The sequence below is a fragment of the Bactrocera oleae genome, chromosome 3 (genome assembly GCF_042242935.1).
Source record: "Bactrocera oleae isolate idBacOlea1 chromosome 3, idBacOlea1, whole genome shotgun sequence".
Lineage (NCBI taxonomy): Eukaryota > Metazoa > Arthropoda > Insecta > Diptera > Tephritidae > Bactrocera > Bactrocera oleae.
In genome coordinates, this window is record NC_091537.1 from 85,871,608 (window position 1) to 85,892,609 (window position 21,002).

Sequence of the window (21,002 nt, forward strand, 5' to 3'; positions counted from 1 at the left end):
CTTAATTGACATTTCAAAGGTATGTGATCGGGATAGTAATGGCACTAATGTGTAACGAGTAACCTATACAACAATTATTAGGGAAATTTAATGTAGTCGACAGCAATGTTCAATTTCAAGAAGCGAGGCCTCCTAGCATGATATGTTTTTTTTTTTAAATTCAGCACAAAAACGGAGCGATGTCGAAACAAATAATGAGTAAAATTATTGAGAGCGCTATTTGAAAATATTTTCCAACATCAAGTTATAAATAAACCGATAACCAGGCAAAACTCTTGAAGGAAATTATCTAGCTGCCTGCTTGAAAATTCGATTTGATCTTAAACGCTAAGTTCTTACACCGCGGCGAAGCGAAGGAGCAACTTTTTCCCACCGCAAGGCGAATTCAGTTTTCGAGTTAAGTTGAGCGCACAGACAGACATAGTTTGACCTTCAAAGTGTGGATAGGAATGTGCATTTCACACTGCATTATTTGCGGTTGCTACCAACAGGAAAACACTTCATCAATTACGCATGCACCGCAAAAACTTTTGAAACTTTTAGCCTACGAGGAATATGGAAACTTTTTTATTATTTTTTTGTGAAGGAATGTTTTAATTGGTAGTGGCAAATGCCAATGAAAAGAAAAATTATTTAAACTTGGTCCTGCACTGGAGTCTACTTAGTTGATATGCAATGAGATAATGAAGCTTGCATTAAAAATCAGATAGAATTTACGAAATGAGCGCAGGAAAGTAGTTTGCGAAGTAATTTTTGGCAGCTGGTTGGCCTTGGAAGTTTAAATGGTGACAAAATTGGCGCTTGGTGAGCTTTCAAGGCGAATTTCTGGAAATAATTATTATACTGAAATAAAGGGTGAGTCGAAGTTAAATTTTTGCTAATTGTAAAAATTAATAATTCTAAATCTATTAAAAAGTTAATTATAAAATAGGTTTGAAATAAAAAATGAATATTTTTGTTTACCAAAGTTTTCGAGAAGACCTGCCAGCTTATTTTATATTTAATATATATATATATAATATTTTCAAATGAATTCCAATCAATAAGGCTGATAGTTCATGTTTTAATTAACAAATTTATCAATTTCGAAACAATTTGCCTATGAACAGTTAATTGTTTAACAAACAAATAACATTTTTGGATAGTGCTGGCAGCTTGTTTTTCAAAGTTATCACATGAAAACATATTATTGTTTTTTTGATTTACCTCAATTTAGCACCTCATAACAATTAAAACTTTTTCGTTATCAAATTAAATTTTTAGATAGGGTTGCCAGCTATTTTTTGTTGAAAAATCGCTTAATCTCTTAAAAAATTTTTGGAATAATAAAATCTGGTAGAAAAAGGAATTAAATATTTTTTAAAAATAAAAATTCTTTTTATTATATAATTTTTTTTGTGGTCCGGTTTTTTATTTTTTATTTTAAATTAAAAAAAAAAATCTTTTGAAAACAGTATTGCTAAAAAAGGGCATTAAAATTTGATTTCGAATTTTAAGATAAGATAGTTTGGTCATTCATTCTTTATATTGTAACAGTATACATACTTACTTCATCGACTGTCAAAAACTTTAAAAAGCATTAAACAACTAAATAAATCATTAGCTATTCAACTAACAGCATAGAAGATCTGCACTTGACGTAATCTTAACTGAATCAGCAGCTAACACGTATTGCAGCAAAGTGCTTAAGAAGCCACAACGCCACAAAGTATGCAACAGCAAATGTGATTAATGTACATTTTGTTCCTGCCAACCAAATCACCAAGGAAACAAAGTACCGTTTGATCGCAAAATGCACCCTTGCAATGCACTAAGCAGTCAAATAAGTAAAAGTGCCATAACAACAACACCGTAGCAATGACGCTATCAACTGCCGGCAGTCAGCAGCCAACAGCCAACAGCTTGCATTTCGCCACTGACATACCAAATTGATTTTTAATGCCAGTGAAGGCAACACATTCGTAGCAGCATCAACTCTTCAACATAACATGAATAAACTAAAGTGGGCGATAAAGACTACTACCATCGACACCGATACACACTATACTAGGATATTTGCGCACAATGACACAAGCGTCGAGTCCAAAGGCGAGAGTGTGGGATTTCTTAACGACTTCGAAAGCGATAAATGGGGTTATTTCGGCTTTACTCGACTCTGGCTTTTAAGCCAAATGAGTTGAGGAATCTGCTTTGCTTCACTGCGTTATTGTTGTTTCGTTTGTATGGGAGTTTGAGTGTTTGTATGTGTTAGTGTACGGTTTTGTCGGAGTTTGTCAGCAGCAGTTTTTGTTTGTAGCAGAAGTCTATGAATAAGAAATGAGTGTACAGCAATGGTGCTGAGAAAGTATTTCATTTTAAATTTGGTTGGCAGCGATGACAGCATAATTTGTTTTGTGATATTTTTATGCAACTTATTTGTCTTATTTGGGTGCTTGAAGGCAAAAAGTTACTAAGTCTGTGCGAAATTTCGCAAAAAGCTATGTAAGTTATTTTTGTACTAGAAAAATTGCAACGCGTTTCCCCAAGCTTTTCATTAGCGATAGTTTTAGACCAGTTTTTGTTTCGTAGCAATCACTTCGGCATACTTTTAGTGCTGCAAATTTGATAAGAAGCCGAACTAGGTCAACAGAAGGTATATAAGTAATATAAATATTTAGTATGTTAATTATATTAATTTGTATTAAGCGAAATGAATTTGCAATTTATTTCCACTAACTTCCGTTCTGAATGATAAATAAAATATCTGATATCTAAATTGTTCGCTTAATTTAACTATTCCCAGATAGCAAATTTGATTAAAAAGCAAACGCAAAATTAATTAATTAAATTTCATATTGCCATAACTTGCACATTGTATTCTAATCGCTACGAAAAACCGGTGCAAATTGCAAAATTATTAAAACAAAAATAAGAGCGGAAGCGAAAGCGGATGTGATTGTTTGCCTATGTGTGTTCACGTTTGGTTGTGGTGTATCATGGGTTTTTGTATCGGTTATGCTTTCATGCTTACAGTTAGGCTTTGCTGTGTTGCTACATAAATGGAATTTTGTACAAAAATGTATGTTTGCTAATGCGTATGTGTGTGTGAAAGTATTCATTAATGTTTGTGCTTTTCTGCAGATATTTATGGTTTTGTGGTTTTTGTTGTACATTTTGTAATACAACACAGAAAAACTATGCGTGTGTGTAGAAAAACTAGCTTCAAATGAAAATTGTGCATGTTGGGCAACACTTAACAGATACGGCATTCAAATAAAGAATTACAAGTACCTATATACCTATATAAATAGCATATATATAAAAGCAAATATACGAGTACATATGTCATGTAAAGCCAGTTTGCTGCAATAAATTCACCAATTGCTTTATACACGCTTCCTTATTGAGAATCGTATAGTATTTTCACATGTATGGCAACTCTGTAGCGTACATGCAACATTTTCTATGGATTTCAATGTTTGCTTGTGTTCTTGTAAAATTTGCATGTTCGATCGGTCACTAATTTACATTTTACATTTTCACACACCTGCAGGATTTCAAACCACTCAAGGTTGTCAGAATTCTAGTGCTGCAGTGTGGCACAATTTGAAGGTGCCTACAAACCTAAGCATTTCACTTCTGTTTGCAGTCGTTTGCAATGAACTTTTAAAAACTTAGTTGAAGTGTTTTAATTAAAACGAATAATCCGATTTCAATGCTGTTTGCAGAGAAAATTTAATTGACTTCATTCGATATTTCGTAGTGGTCAGTAAATATTGGCCCATATATGTAGGTATGTGTATAACTTATAATTTTTCTGGTGATAACTTCGTTTTCAAAATTAAGAGAATTCTAGCATTGAATATAATTAGGTTTGCGAGGTAAGTCTACGTTTCTGAGAGAAAGCTTTTGCTTACTTGATTATTAAAAGTTCAGCTGAAGATGGACAGAGAACTTTACTCCAGGCTTCAATGGCGATGGATGAGAGCTTCTGTCGCTCAGTTCAATCAGCTCCATTGCTTTCCTTCGACAACGCGTTTTCTTTTAAAAAGAGTTTCTCAAATTTGCTGTAGTGATTTGCAGTGATCCCATCACTATTATATTTTTTATGCATATAAAAAAATCGAAGTTTTTAGAAAATGCAACTTTTAGGATGTAATTCACCCTTTTTTTGGTTATTTTTTGATTTTTTTCGACCGTAAATAATTGTACTGACAATATCTTCTGAAAGAAGTTTTTTTAGGTTTCATCCATGGAGAAGGCCGGAATCATTACAGCAGTGGAGGACCGATGTTTAGCACCGTCGGAAGTCGCGTGTAACTCAAAAACTGTTAAATTTTTTTCCTCAAAAAATTTACTGTGTAGTCTTAAAATTAAAACTATTAATACCTATTATATCCTTAAAATTTTGTAACAATTGATAAAGTAGTGTTTTTTCATTTCTAAAAATCCTTTTTTTTTAAGCTGTACACTAGGAGTGACCCTTAACTATTCTGAGAAGTACATTTTCTGGAAATAGGCCTCCGTGGCGCCGATAACTTCCTTGTCCAAATTTGTGTCTGTCGAGTGACTTTATCAAAAGTGGAAACCAAAAGAAGTAGCCAAGAGTTAATCGGGAATATACGATGGTGTGAACGTAGCCTCCTAATAAAATTGATTTTGCCGTGGCGGCGTTGTCTATACATTATGACACATTTCTTTTAGCCAAATGGAGTGGCTTTCTATATCCGGTTTCGAATCAACCCAAAAATATGTTATTGTAGAGCCCAGTGAAAGTCGATTTAGAACATATCCTATAAATTCCAGAAAACGTGATACCATTTCCAACGGCAGCTCAGCGTGGCTCATCAAAATCTGACGTGCGACCATTTTGAAATTCGTTAAACCAACCTTTGAGGGTTGCCATTAAAGTCGAAGGGTCAATCTTATCTTGGTCGTTTAGTCAGTCGATTTTTACAAGCTTTTCTTGAAGTGAATTTTTCACCAGTAATATCATTTACAATATACAGAACAGAAAGTAATCACACAACATAAGAACCTCCCATTCATGCTCCTGGAGCTTCGGGCGAGTCACTTTCTGTGAATTTGTGATGAAAAAGTCCTAAGCAAAGGCAATTCCTCTTCTATTGACCAAGCTGGTCGTTTCTGAGCGATTATTTCTTAGAGACAGTTCAATTGTTGACAGTATAAATCTAAATTAAAAGCTCGGCCCTGAGGCGGTCCTGGTCATCTGACTTGTTTTGATGCAGATGGAAACTCGATAACATGTGAATTTAGCGCCTAACAGTATTCCTAGTAGAATCAAGGCAATTATGAGAAAATTTTTGCTCAAGCCTCTCTCCAAAAATAGCTTTCCAAATTAATTAAGTTTTTGTGCCATTTGCATTTCCGGAAATAAAGTGAAATATTTTCTCATCATTCAGCTGTGGTCACTCCACTCGAATTTACATTTGCTGCAAATTTTTGCTATATATAACTGTATATGAACTGCTTATGAGCATTGATGTTATTCACATACTTGTAGTATGTTTATATCCCCTTATTCATAGGTCTATAATTTGCAATAAATGCACATCCGCTCGTTCATTTGGTCCATCTTGAGGAAATGAGCAACTAACGACGCTTTTCCGGTCGAAATTAAACGCCCACTTAATCCAACGAACCAACACACGAACGAAAGAGTAGAGGATATCGACGTGAATGTCATGCTGACATTCCGAACTATGCCGACATGTTGGTCAATGTTGGCCATAATGAGCTACGGTGGCAGTTGCGCTGGTTGGCAAGAGCGAACCCTGATGGAAGAGGCGTTCATTGCAGCAGAACATGGGTACAAACTCACAGATGCATACACATACACTAATTTATAATATGTGTGTGTCCCGTTGCATTCAGGCGAGTGTATAGCACAAAAGCTCCTGCCTGCATGCTAATGTATGCCCCTATATATACCATATATACATGTTTACATGAACACATATGCAACTATTGAATATGTCTATGTGTTGGTGTGTGAGTATGCCTGTTGCACCGCATGCTCAACATTGCTCGACTGATTAATGCCGCCTGCCACATTTTCCACGCATTTGCTCAGTCATGATTCTAATTTGCATTGCAGCAATGTCGCTCATGTTGTTGTTGCCACAGTTGTTTTTGTTGTACGGTCAATGCCTACTATGCATTGCAATAACTACTAACTTCCACATTGGCAGAGCAGAGCACAGACACCCCACATGCCAGTGCCCAGTTAGTTGCTAAACTTATGAAAACAGCATTCGGAATTTCCGAGGAAATGAATTTCCATTAGCTTCCGCTTTTAATCTCACAGCGGTAAGTTAATGTGAAATTGACTGTTGAACTTTAAAATGGGGAAAATACTCGTAATGAAATGACTTACTGCAAGGGTTTACATGTATGTATGTATGGAAGCATGTTATGTATAGTTTATGATGTCTAATATAATATGCCAGAGAGTTTGGCATTTTCTTTTTCATTACGAGGAAATGTTTGCTTCTGAAATCAAAATTAACAGCAACAATTAGTGTTTATAAGAATAATTTTTTTTGCGCGTTGGGCTTAAATTTATGGCAAATTGAGCATATTTGCAGATTTACTTTAAATATATAATTATAAAAACATTTAAACATTGGGGTTGCCACTTATTTGGAAAATACATATACCTCTTAATGCAGTTTGTTTAGGAATTACAACTATTTAAGTAAATTAAAAAAATTTATGAAACAAAAAGAATTTAGGGTTGCCACGTGTTTGAATATATCTTAGCTCTGTAGTCTTACTATAATTTACAGATTTTTCAAACCGCCCGAACATTCTATTTTACACCTAAGTATATCTTTGTAGTACAGAAAATCATACATTCTTCATCTTTTTATGCTATGCCTTTACGATTCTGTTTCTTCGTTTTTACTGCCTGTTCGTTGTGGGTCCTCGGGGAATGGCGTAGAATTTAATAAGCTGGACATGTGGCATACATTGCCTACTCGAAAGCCGTCTGTGATGATGCTGTCGGCAGTCTCCACTAACAGTTGATGGAAATCAGTACACGTTTATCCCCGGAGTATATACAAACATCCATATACCATACATACATATATACCAATTCATATAATCGTATATAGTTTTACATACAAATGATTGCATATGAGTATTAGGGCAACAATAATGAAAACAGATGATACAACTAACAGCGCAAGGAGATGGGGGAAGCTTCTGAGAGGGAGACATAAATAGAGTGAGAGATAGAAAACGAGCGTTGGAAACTGAGAGATTGAGGGCAAATAGAGGCGCAAAAGTTGAGAAACATTTTTTTTAGAGAGCGGTAGAGAGATTATTTGAACTATGTGAGGAATGAAGCAAAAGTTTTGCGGGGAGTTTGCTGTGTGACACTCTACAATGGCCATTTAAAACTTTTAAGTAAGCTGAAAATGTAGAAATATATTATTCAATTCAATATAGGTCGTTTAATATAGGAAGATCTAAAAATATCAGGAAGGACTTTTCAATGCAGACAAATTAATTGATGTGGAAAAAGTTTAGCTTTTATAAAATTAAAAAGGCAGCTCATTGGTATAACATAGTCGAGACAGTTGAAACTGTAAAGCTTGAGAATGCAGCAATAAATTACTCTGTACAACAAGTGCTACTTTGAGCTCGGTAAGTAAGTCAGAAGTAAAAGGTTTCATCTCGCGTTCCAATGGGCATTGTAGACCCATTATCTATGGACCCTAGTTAATTCTAGAGGATGTAAGGAACGACCAACTGCACCTGCTTTATAAAACTTTCAATGACACCTAGAGATGCGAATGCTAAGCTTTTATACTTAAACAAGGCTTAGTAGTAAACTAAAACTGGGTTTTAGCGAGTTTCAGATAGAAGAGAAAATATACAAGTTCAATGACTTTTGGCCTAAGCGTCATTGGTCATAAGTTCATGTTGGAAATGATTTTGCAAATCAGAAATGAAAACACATTTTGTCAAGTGTCGCCGACTTTTTTATAGCAGGGAATCTTCAGTATTCGAACCTCGGATAAGTTCTACCTACAAGTATATCTAATTGTTTCACTTTTCCGATTTGCTTCAAAATTTATACAGAGGTTCTCAAGGGTGTCTTTATGGCGGAACTTTTTTTTCAATAAACAAAATAAAAATAAAAAAATTAATTGTTTGGCAACATTGAACGAAATATTCCAATAAATAAAAAAAAGGTAATTCAAAGTGAATAAAAATAAACTTCAATCCCTAATGATCCTGTGAAAATTAAGGTAAAGGGTAACAAGAAAAATCTTTTTTAAACATATTTAAAATATACATTATTTTTTTTTTTACGAAAAAATTTAATTTTCGCCAAAAGATGGCCTAAAAAACTTTTATATACATTTTGAAGCAAAACAGAGGTGACCTTATTGGAAGTATAGTCTAAATTCTTATTCAAAGCCAGTCAGCGGACTGTTAGTGTTCTATAAGAAGATGTATTGCATACACCAGAAATCGTTTAAAAAAAACTTCCTCCAGATTCGATATCAAGCTTGCAGGAATTGTACTAAAACTATTGCTAATATCAATACACCAAATTTTATTCTGACAAAATCCGTGCTGATATTATAAGTTTTTTTTTTTTTATTTTCTGCGTCTTCGATGACATGCTCAGCTTATGCTCACACGCCCACGAACGATTTTAGCACCTGAAATGTAGCCGAAAGCGCTTCGCAAGCTATTTACAGGCACAAAAAGTTTTTTAGAATTCTAAACTCGTGTTTTACATATCTCTAGGCGCCCTTAACTTTTTCGTGTTTAAACTTGTACTTGTGTAGTATCGCTTTTACAAACAGTGGTACCGACCAACGAGCATTGACAATGGCGTTGACGATATGGCCATTGTGTCACTCGGCTAACAGCAACACCAGCTATGACTAAATAAAAATGTCAGTCTTTCCTCCTGCACGCCAAAAAGTATGCACAGCTCAAAAAAAGAGGACAATGAAAAACAACTTGTGCGTCTGACAACACTGCGGGGGAAGAGTGACAGTGTGACAACAACAACAACAATGAAAAAAATAATAATATTTAAAGCAGAACATGTTAGACTCCTGTAAATATATGTGAGTTAATATGTGTTTGCGTGTGAGATGAGATGCAGGAACGAAAAGTTTTCTTAAAGTCTGATGCATGAGGAGTTCTGACCGCGTCCATGTTTCAGTGTAAATAGCTCTCAGCCATATTTGTTTGCAGGGTAACACAACCAAACTGAAAGGGATGCCGTACAAAGAAGATAGATAAATATGTGAGAAAAATACTGTTAGCAGAACATAATCGTAAAAAAATGGTACGTTGATAAGAGGCCGGTTTGTTGAGTCAGTAAAAGGTTGCTTAAATTATAACTACTACTTGTAGATATGGTATAAGAGCGTTCTAAATCTTTTTTTTTTTTGCAAAGTTTAGAAATTGTTGTGAAACTCAAAAAAACTTTAGAAACTCATATTTGCAGGTTATGTTATATCGAAGGAAGTGCAAGTTGCATAACTTTTTAAAGCAAAATTCATTGTGCTACTATGAAATATCAAAAAGCAGAACTGATTTGAGAAAACTAATTAAATATCATCACAAAACAGCAGTCTCACAAAAGTATTTGTCAAATAACTAAAACATGTTCTATTGAGAATCCATATTTTCCATAGTTGCTAGTGAGAAACACATTCAAGGCAGAGAAAACTGAGCTTTTGTTAACTTGACAAGTTCTCTAGTCCATCAGGAGCTCACACTTTAAGAGAATTTTTCGGGGTCTCTAAGAACAAATTTTTCAGAGAAGTAAAAAAAAATGAGAGAGTGAAAACAACAATTGATGTTTTTACTCTCCCTAATATTTATATAAATTTTACAAGATACCAGATCTTAAAAATTTTAAAGTCTCACTTTCCTTGCACAGTTTTTTGCCAAATATTCCTTATGATTGTCTATGTTTTATTTATGAAGTTATATTTTTAAGGACGGTTTAAAAGGTCGACAATATTTGTACTGCTAAGAATATTCATATAAGAGAGCTTTAGGTCGAACGCAGTTCCAAAAATTAACATATTTTAACAGTAGTCATCCCTCGGTAGAAATTATTATAGCTATAAACCACGGAAATTTGGACTTTTTTCTCTTAGGTGATCACACGCGAGATTTAAGATGACTTTTAAAAACTTTCAGGAAAATAATATTATTTAAAATACGAATGTATCAGGCTTACTCCCAGTTGTTTGAACCGGTACTACTAAGAGATCTTAAAACTAGGTTTTTGTTTCTACTATTTTTCCAAAATCTTTTATTTCGATTTGCTTTGAAAAAAAAAAATAACTCTATTAGGTTAAACTAGAGCTTGAATAATTTTATAGTTCGGAAAAAAGGTTTAGAAGTTTAAAAAATTTAGGTAGAAGCTTAAGAGTGGAATGTTCGGAGCCCAAACACTCAAAGTTTTTAGTAGTCAAAAATGTAGTTGGAAAAGTTATCCTTATTATTATTAACAGTTCTATAAGTACAGAATACTTTCGTCTAGAAATACTAATAGCGCCATAAACTTGAGCTAAAGCGTTGAAGTTTATAAATAACTTGCAACGAGCATCAAAATTGTGTTGTAAAACTGAATTGTATTTCTATAACGCAAATAACAAACTTTATTCTTTAAGATGACTTAATGGAAAGATTTTTCTTTGGCAAGCTCCTAGTTCGTGTGGAGTGTTTAATTTAAACTTGTTAATGATGTAGGAGAAACGTTTTGTGGCCTGTTAAAAGTTTTCACATACGAAAGTGAGTATGGCTTTTATTGAAAATGTACTGAACTGACCGTACTCTATAGAGTGTCGGTATAAAATATACAAGTAAAAATTTAAAAATTGTAGCACGAAATCAAGGAACTGGGACATTTATATACGTTTTCGTAAAATTCGTCGAACACCAATTTTCTCTACTAGTAAAAAATTTTACTGTTTCATTTGCTCAGGAGTAATAATCTTTATTGAATCATGTTCCAACCCTGACAAGAGTTTTATAATGCGTACAACTTGGCACAATGCTAGAATACCGCTGATTCGTTGGAATTATATTCTTGTTGTTCTTAAAAATTAGATCTTGAATATATATTTTGCTGAAAGATTTGGAGGTCAACTAAGTTGGAGCCTCACATTGTATATGAAGCTTCTGAGGTTTCTATTCTTCTCCTTGGAGTTTTTAAAGAGATGAGCTTTGATCTGTCTATGCAAGGAGATTATATGTTAATTAGGCCCTTTTAGATTGGGACTCCCACGGGGAAGTAAAGAAACTTGTTAGACCAAACCAAAAATTCCTCCGAAGTTTCTTCAAAAAATGCAAATGCTTCTCAAAAAAAGGGTTTCCTTTAACTATGGTTTTTCTTAAGTAAACTTCACTTTAAATCACTTCACAGTCAATCAGTGAAAAAATAAAATTCGAATGGTGTAAATGCGAAAAGTGTTAAAGAGTGAATGCATGTAAAAATTGTGTTTCTTTCATTCTACTTTCGCTTTCCGTGCCAATTCTTTCTATACGTTGTTTTATTGCTTTGTTTCGGTTTGTGCTGCGATTGCTTTGTAGAAATTTTATTGAGCGTAACGGCATTTTAGCCGCGAACGGTCAATTTAGTAAGTTGAGAAGCTGAATAGACCGTGTGAAGAGGACTGTGTAATGAGAAAATAAATAAAGCCGATTTAAGACGAGGCTTTGATTTAACTTCTACCGTTTTACTGTGGGAAGCGCATATTTTGTGATATGTTTTGTAGCGAATTTCTTATGTGATTTTTCTAATAAATGCTGACTTTTTAGTGGACTCTAATATCGGGTAGGAAAGCATCGAATATGGTTTCTGGCTAGGAAGATGACTGAACCGCTACATAATAATTTTTCTCTGAGATTAATTGCTGTAATAACTTTAAGATTGAGACTCTTTAATACTAATAATAACTCTGGGAACACTCAGTTAGTATATCTAACAAATATTTTAATGCACGAATTCAGTTTATGAAGGGTTCGAGGAACCAGTATAATTTTTTACCAATTTCTACACAGTTTCGAATGTCACTTTGAGTAAAACATAGACCACAAACTTTGTACCTGTATTATCGCATTTGTATTCATAAGAGATTGTGGCACACATCTTTCAAGGACTTCAGTTCCCTCATTAAAATAGGTGATACAAACTCACAGTTCCGCTTCGAACAAACGCGTAGCCCAACCATAGCGCATCGGATTTATATATTCAATAAAGTATATAAAAAGGTTTGCTTTTACTACAACAATAACAAAAACGTGTTCCATCCCTACTTCCAAATGCATGGAGAATGTCTACCATTCATAAAAAGCTAATGTTTTATAGACTATCTTAGAAAGTTGCGCTCCCGAAAGACCTTACACTTCCACCCAACCGTCCCTCCAACAAATACTTATTTATCTGTTTACATTCACTTATTTCCATTATCTACTTAAACTCCCGTTCACGCATTAGTATTTATGTGTGCACTCGCGTTTTTTTCAGCTGTTCATTATACTTATGTTCGCTTTTAGCGCTATTTTCACTTAATGGTATTATTGCGGATCAGCGTACCAGTACTTTGTTTACGTGAGCGTAAAATCTCTTATAGCTATTAAAGATTTGTAGCGCGGCTATTTGCGAGCGCGACAGCCCTCTGCCGGCAATTTCTTTGTGGGACATCATGTTATTGCGAGTTTATGCTTTCTTGCGTCTTTTCATAACACAATTGCTGCCTTAGATTCTCGCTGCCAGCTGGCACAGGCTGCGTAGCACAGATGACATAGTGGCTCCTAAACTTTTGGATATGTTACGCTGTCAAGTCGTTTGTGTCTGTCTTCACGTTCAAATGAAATCAAGCTAATTTGAAATTTTTTGAGGAGTTTTCTTCGAGTTATTTTGCTTGTACTTGATAATGATTTTCAAATACATTTTTTTTTCTTCATTACTTCGATTATCTAGATCATTCGTTCTCAGTGTTGTATTTTTTAATATGCTAATTTCCGGTTTGAGAATTAATTCTTTTGAATTTGCATGAAGGAGGGTTGCTGAAGTCTAAAATGAACTATTACTGATTTTCAAGCCCTTGCCTCGTTGGATTCCGAGTAGATTCTACTAGTGCATAGTAATGAGCTCTCCTTTATTTTGTGGTATTTAATTAATTTTTTTGCTGTGTTTCGCCTCCTTTTGGTTTTATGATGCTCCATTGATAGTCGCTTGTAACCTTTTAGGGAAGCTACAAATACATTTTTCTCCTTAACCATACAGCACAAAAATGGGCCCAGTCAGGCTTCGTTACGACTAACTACGTATTGCAGCATCAAATCTTACACAATTTTACAATCCCGAAATTCCAGGATTACTATTTGATTTCAGTGTTATCCATGATTTAATTTTTTTAAATTTTATCAGTAATATTACGTGCAAGTGGTTAAATAAGAAAATAAATTTCGGGATCCCGATAAATTACAATAATAATGTCACTATGAAATATATGTAACAGCGCGTATATATTACAACAAGAGTAATAGTGGGATGATACCACAAAATTTTATAATCTCGAAATTTCGGGATTGGATTTTTATATTTTATAAGTGATATTACGTACAAGTGGTTAAAATAAGAAAATAATAAATTAATAATGTTACTATGAAAAATATTAGCGCAAAATTTCAACAAGAGAAATATTGGAGTAGTACCAATTTATTACTGAGCGTGCAAAATAAAATCATAGCAATACCGCAATTAATCTACATTTATCACAAGCTTTTTGGCAAGTGCTTTATGTTGTTACAAAAACAAGGGCAGCAACGAAAAACTCATATTGGTGAAATGCTCTTAACAGTGTATAAATGATGATGATTTTTATGAGCGATGTGTATAGTAAAGTACAATTCATCTGCGCCAAATGTTACTAATACGCCATGGCGTGTCATATTATATTTGTGGATAGATGCGTTTAATATTAAATTTGCTTAGGATATGGTTGTTTTATTGCAAATATATTAGAATTTATAAGAGAAAAATTTACTTTTTATAATTTTGAGCACACAACCACAAGCCACCTCTGCTTCTAGCAAGTACAAAAATTTTAATATATTATATATATATAATACCACAAATTATGTTTACTGCTTAACTCGGTAGTTAAAAAGAATGCGTATGGCGAGAGTAATAAAATTTATTTCAAATAGAAGTTGAAAAAAAAGTGAAAACAAAGGCGTTTAAAATTTTTTTCCGGCGTCGGTAAAGTGTATGTCATAGATTTTTGTATTGAGTCTGCCAACTTTATTTGACCAGACAGAAGCTGTATAGCGTGTACTTTTAATACTCACTTACAATATAAAAATGTCTATTTGAGTTTTGCAAATAAAATGCCACTGCTGTCGGGTGTAGTAGAAAATTCAATAAATAGATGTTTGGTGTTTTTGCGGAGTGACCGCATGCCGCCCTTTTTTCACACATTTCCTTGACGCTGCCATGTATAGCATGGCGTGCGTGGCGAGAAGCATGCTAAACGTAAACAATTTTTATTACCCGCTAAAAATGCAATTCAAATAACTCACAACTTGACTGTACAAGTATATACCACATTATATATTTTTTGCTTGTTTGTTGAGTTGTTGCTGTTGTTTTTTTTTTTCTTTGTCCAAACACCCTTGCATGTCTTTCGTGAGCCACGTCACATTTTTTACGTTTTTTACTGTTTTTTTTGTTGCGTTGAGTTTTTTTCTGAACTTTCTTTACAATACTTTTGCTTTTCTTGCCCTTCTACCAGAGCGCCACCATTAAGTACCGTCTATAACCGCAGCTATTTTCCAGCTACGCTCTTTAGCAGCCACACATTTCGTTGGACTACTTTACTGCTCAGAACTTGCTTTAAATTTCTTGATTTTGACTTAACTTCGCGCTGCTTATAATTTGCTGCCTTTGGTACACATACAAATACACATGTTTGAATTGGTGAAGTGTGGCTTGTAGCGCGGCATTTTGGCGCTGTTGTTCATGGGCGAGCACACAATAATAATAGGCGGGAGTATGCAAGCAAATATTTTTGTAAGAAAATAGGTAAGCGTTACAGATTGGCTGAAAGTTTGATGCGGGTACGCCTTAAAGTAGACTAGCGCATTTGTTTACTCTTGCCTACGCTTCCCGATACACCATTATGGCTTTGTTATTGTCAGAGGAAATGTCAATAGCTTTGCATATAAATTTAATTCAGTTTACGCTTTTTTGCCTTTGGTTTGTTAACTTTAGAAACTTTTATAGATTTTGGCTTTGAAATTGCAGATAATTCAATTTATTAAAAATGTATGATGTTTATGATGTTTAGAGCACAAAAAATTTCTCTATTAACCTGCATTCGTATTCACTTACTTGTATATGTACCTAGGGTATATTTGAAAGTTTTTTGATATGGCTAAATGTAAATAAAGTGCTGCCACATGTAAGAGAATATCAATAATTTGAAAATTCAAGAAATTATTTCCGTAATGTTAAGGAGACAAAACAAATGTTTTCAAGAATAATCGGAGTTGCCACCTATTTGAAAAAAAAATTGATTAAGCAATGTGAAAAAATAAAATTACGATATAGAATAAAGATAAAACAACACAAGCGTGAAATAAATTTTTTGGTGAAATGGAGTTGCCATATTTAATAAATTTTTATATTTTTTTATTTAAAATTGACAAAATTTAAGGAATTCTTTCCATACAGTTATAAAAAAATTTTTTCAGTAAAATCAAAGTTACCACCTATTTGAAAAAAAAATGAAATGTGTAAAATTAGCACAGAAATTACAATATGGAATGGAGAGTTTGATTTAGACAGAAATAAATTTTTTGGTTTCCACACAAAACATTTTATATGTACACCTACATGTATGTACATATGTATGCATATGGAGTATGTTAGATATAGAACTACGCATGCTTTCAACAGGCAGAAATTATTTTTTTTGTGAAAACGAGTTGACACCTGTTTGGAAAAAAATTAATGTATAAAATATGCAAATAAAACTGCAATATAGCGTTTAGATGAAGCGTGAAATTTAGTTTTTAAAGAAATAAATTATTTGGTCAAAAGAAATTGTCATCTTTGTGAAATTTTTGATATTAATTTAAAAACTAAAATATTAAAAAAAAATTTTAGAACTCATCCAGTAATGATATAGAGGCAGAATAAATTTTTCAAGGTTTATCCGCAATTAAAGGAGTTGCCACCTATTTGAAAAAAATTGAATGTGTAAAATAAGGTAATAAAATTGCAGTATATAATAGAAATAAAACTACGCATATTTGCTTAGACGCAAATAAGTTTTTTGGCAAAAGGGAGTTGCCACTTTCAATTAATTTACATAAAAACTAAAATATTTAAAACAGGTAATGATATTTTTTTATTTAAGGAAATAATATTGCAAAAGCTAAATTATATGCCAACAGCAAGAAAGTTGGCAAAAAGAGTAATCGTTAATATTATATAATATAATGATCCCACCAACACATAGCTATCTTTTATAAGCAGAGCGAAGTCCTCAGCTTGTAGAATACAGCTAATATCCATAAAAGAGATCTTACTAAAACATCCCATGCAATGAAGAAGTAACTAACTACTCTATTTTTCGAGATCTTAGGAGTCGATTAGTAAATGTCAAAGTATTTACATATCCAGTATAGTACACCCTGTGTTTATATTTATCTATAAACTCACATAACATTCAACAAAATCGTTATAAACAATTTTCCACTTACCAAATTACAAATTATAAGAGAATTTTTTTCACACCAAACCTGAAATTAAAATGGAAATATATTTTAGTTCGAAATGTATAAACTTAAAATTTGAAAGTAAAATTCAAAGTGAAATTATAAAAACTGAGTACGCCACCAGTACCAACGCCAATAAACAGCTGAAATTACCACGGACAGTATCTTACCACCACATTAGAATTAACATATGCAATAAAATATAATTATATCCCAAAAATAAATGAAGACCATAACTTTTTATGAGCTTTGATGAATGTTTTTCAGGAAATCTAAATTTCTTTAGAGGAAGTGCGGGAGAAATATCAAATGACAGCAGCGATAAACGGTAAATGGTGTAAAATGATAAAAGCGCTGTCAGTGAAGTCGACAAAAGACTCATTAGGAGGCATAATTATGTTTTTAATATATTCTTAGTGTACTTGTATCAGAGGTTGTTAAGTTCTTAAGTTGTTGTAAGCTGAATGTTATTTGAAGTTCGGTATGACAAAATTAATTATTATATATAGTATATATAAAGGGTAAGATTGAGTTAGATGGAAATATTCTTGTAGTTGGGCTGTTTAAAGCAGTCACAGATTCCAGTATTTAAAACGTGTTGTATTAAAGGTGATAACTTTGATTGAGTTGGATGGCATTTTACAATAGCAATATTCTAGAAAAATATGTGTATATCGTCTACCGACTAGATTTTTCATAAACACTATTTATACCATAATGTAAGTGCAAAGATACCAAACCCCTTTCACCCACTTATAAAATTTGCACTTTAGCAGCAGTCTGTCTGTTAACTAAAAGTACTCCACAGCATTTCGTTTAATTTCAGTTCGATATAATCCTCGAAATAGGTCTCGAGAATACTTGGTTTGTCTTGTTCTAGAGTTACTACTGCTAGCTCTTTGATAGATCTTGCTTTAAACTGTGACACTGTCGACGACTATCCAGACAATTTTAGAACTGAATATAACTTTAATCGAATAAATATTATATCTTGTAAATAATACTTTTATACTTAGTTTTAGAAATATATACATATGTGGATCTTCAACTTATGGGATAAAAATGTAGTTTATGCATATTATAGTAATGCACCGAAATCGGCTAGTAATGCAATTTTCTGATATATTTGCATTGAGGTGATCATTATAGTTAACATTTGTGAGTCCAGAGATCTATTGTACCCAAGGTAGATACTAAATTGGCTCCACAAACAAAGTTTGGTACTTTTTGGTAAGTACGGCATCTATCGAGCAAAAAAAAAATTATCGCAAAATTTATCAATTAAATTTATGAAACAACAAGCTTTGTGTAAGAAAAACAGCAGCTTAATCGGTTGGCAGATATAATTTGAAAGATAATTGTACTCAACCACCATTATATATGTACAACGTCTAGTAAGAAAGGTGACGTGACTTTGATAGCTCGCGACCATGGATTACGGATTTGTGTCAAATTTTCATCCTTTCACGTTTCACTTTGGCTCAACGTTTGAAAATATTCCAAGAATATTACGAAAATTCACGTTCTCCGGTAGCTATAAGAGATCTTCGCGCAAAACACAGTTATCTCAGATGAGGCCCATTTCTAGCTTATGGCTTCGTCAACAAACAAAATTGTGGCTATTGCGGATAATCAAATTGTCTGGTGTTTCAGGATCAGCAATTGCGTCCCACAAAATCTACCGTTTGGTACGGCTTGTGATATGGCGACATCATCGGAGCTTATTTCTTTCGAAATGAATAAATTTATTAAATTAAATGCCGTTAATATCACTAGAGAGCGTTATAACACGATGTTGACCCATTTTTTTCCCGGAATTTTATGAAATCGACAAGAACGATTGTTCTAAAAATAATTTTTTTTTCAAGAAACTTTTTTTTTCAACTAATTTTTTGTATAAGAGCTTATTTACGCATATCATAAATTATATCGGCGGGTTTTTTATGCCAGTTTTGTCTCACATTATTACAACTTAATAAATATCGCATGCTATAATTTTTACTTGCTATTGGAGCAAGTGTTGTAAAGTCGTGGCGAGTGCATGTTTGGCAAGACATGCCTCGTAAATTATCGAAAGCAGCAACACCATAAACTATTGGCTATATTTGCACACTCGCTTAATGTAGAAAAACGCGATAAATTATCATAAATTCAATCTAGGACAAATGTACAAGCGCAATAAATGTTTACTAGTAAAGGGGAATGACATTATATTGTATAGATACGTATTTATAGGTAGCGATTTTAAGCTTGTTAATTTAAATATATATGTACATATTTGCTTGATAAAAAAATATATATATATTCATACTCTTTGTAGCAATATATATAAATATCTACTTAAACGGAAATTAGCAGATGTTTACGATTTTCTAAATTCATATGAAAATAAGAAGCACGAGCTTCCATAGCAGCAGTAAATTTCCCATAAATTGAAATGGCGTATTTAATATACGCTTTTGAATAAAAAGATTTTTGATTTTATCGTAATGCTTTCATGGCAATTTGCGAACTTTCGTGCTTGTGTACACGCTAAAATATAAATTATTGCCACTGCATTGCCATATTTGACTTGCAGCAATTTCGTCTAATCACGCGATCACAGTTTGGCGAATTTTAGTTGTTTGTTGATAGTTATATAATCAATTTTATTATTATGACATGGCTATTATATATTGTTGTGATAATTTTATTTACTTAATGCGATGGATGAATTCAACCCTGTGGAGAAAGCGGAAGGCAACGAAGGAGCTAAAAATTTATTGAAAAGCGCTACTGGGTAGCGTTGAATTTTACATAAAATTCTGATTTTTTTTGATCAGATTAAGAAACTGGTAGTTGGTTGAAAGTAATCGAATCATTTGTCTCCAAGTAACCACTGCAACTACTTTATAAGATACAGTTTTGATAAAAACGGGTTTAAGCATGAACTGATTGCCTACATTGACTATTGACGGCTACACTTTCAAAGGCATATCTACGAGTATATATGCAAGTACACTATAAAAAATTTTATTTTTTCGAAATTTCATACTAGGTTTGCACCCTCAATATGTGCTTAGCCTTAATGTTAGTAACTTGCAGTGGAAAATTACTGCTTGGTTTACATTAAATAATTAACAATTTTATTGCAAATACTCTGTCATAGGCAAAGATACTTTTGTATTATGATTGTTTGTTATTAAGATTTATAAGTACTTCGCTTGGTTGGCTGACTCTGTGGACAATATATGTACATACTTTTGTGTATTTAGAGATTGAGTATCCTTAAAGTGACATCCTGATTAAATTAATTAAATTAATTAATTCAATCCGCTGAGTGAACCTTATAAATGGAAACCCCTTAGAACAATTGTGATTTGAACAATATATTAGGAGTAGCTCTAAATTTTCATACATATTTATTTAAGTGCATTTGTATGTACGCGTATAAGCGCAATCACAAACACACAATTAAAGAAACATTATTAGAATACTCGGAAAATCATTGGGATATAATTAGTTTATGGTTCATGCTGCCAAGATAAGATGAAAAGGAGAGCAATCTATTCCACTGTAAGTATAAATAATTTCCATTGTATTGGATAAACGATGTTATAAGTAATATCGAATTTATACAAATTCAAATTTTTCATATTTCCGGAAAATAACTCAAAAAATAAAATTTTTGAAAAAAATCCTAATATAACCCTTTTCAAAGCTTACGTGCTCAAATAATAATCCTTTTTCTAAACTATTGAGAAAAATCACTTTAGGAACTAGTAATTGTTGCAGCTTAAACATGCAATATCGTCAGAGTTTTGAGTAAAATTCAACAGAGAACAATCTTGTGGAACATTTAACACTGTTTCCTCTCAAAAGAAGGGTATTTTGGTCTCAAAAACACTAAAATGGACATAAAAATGGGGATGCTAACGAAATCAAATGCGTGAGTTTGACAATAAACTAATGCTTCAAATCCCACTTGAGTGCAAACAATAGTCGCAGTAGAAAATTCCATAAGTCTAAGCTGTTAAAAAGTATTTAATTCATACTTATACCAAATTTCGTATAAAACTTGATTTTTGACCGTTAATAAAAATACCGAAAACTCACGTCTAAAATGTATCAAAATGTTCCTGCCACAATTTAAGCTACTTCGAAAGGCAAATTTAATTTACGAACCAATCACTTATCTGAAGTGGCAGGGCGTATGAGTAACCTGGGTGTTCGTGGTG

At 33.0% G+C, this 21,002-nt stretch overlaps 1 long non-coding RNA gene across 1 annotated transcript in view; it reads right to left on the reverse strand.

The window, feature by feature from the left end:
• Positions 1 to 16,767: 16,767 nt before the first annotated feature.
• The window catches only part of LOC138856326 (uncharacterized), a 131,754-nt gene continuing 127,519 nt past the window's right edge, over positions 16,768 to 21,002 (reverse strand). The window contains exon 4 of the long non-coding RNA XR_011395527.1: positions 16,768 to 16,809. This is a non-coding gene — a long non-coding RNA (uncharacterized lncRNA). The remainder of the gene's footprint in view (positions 16,810 to 21,002) is intronic.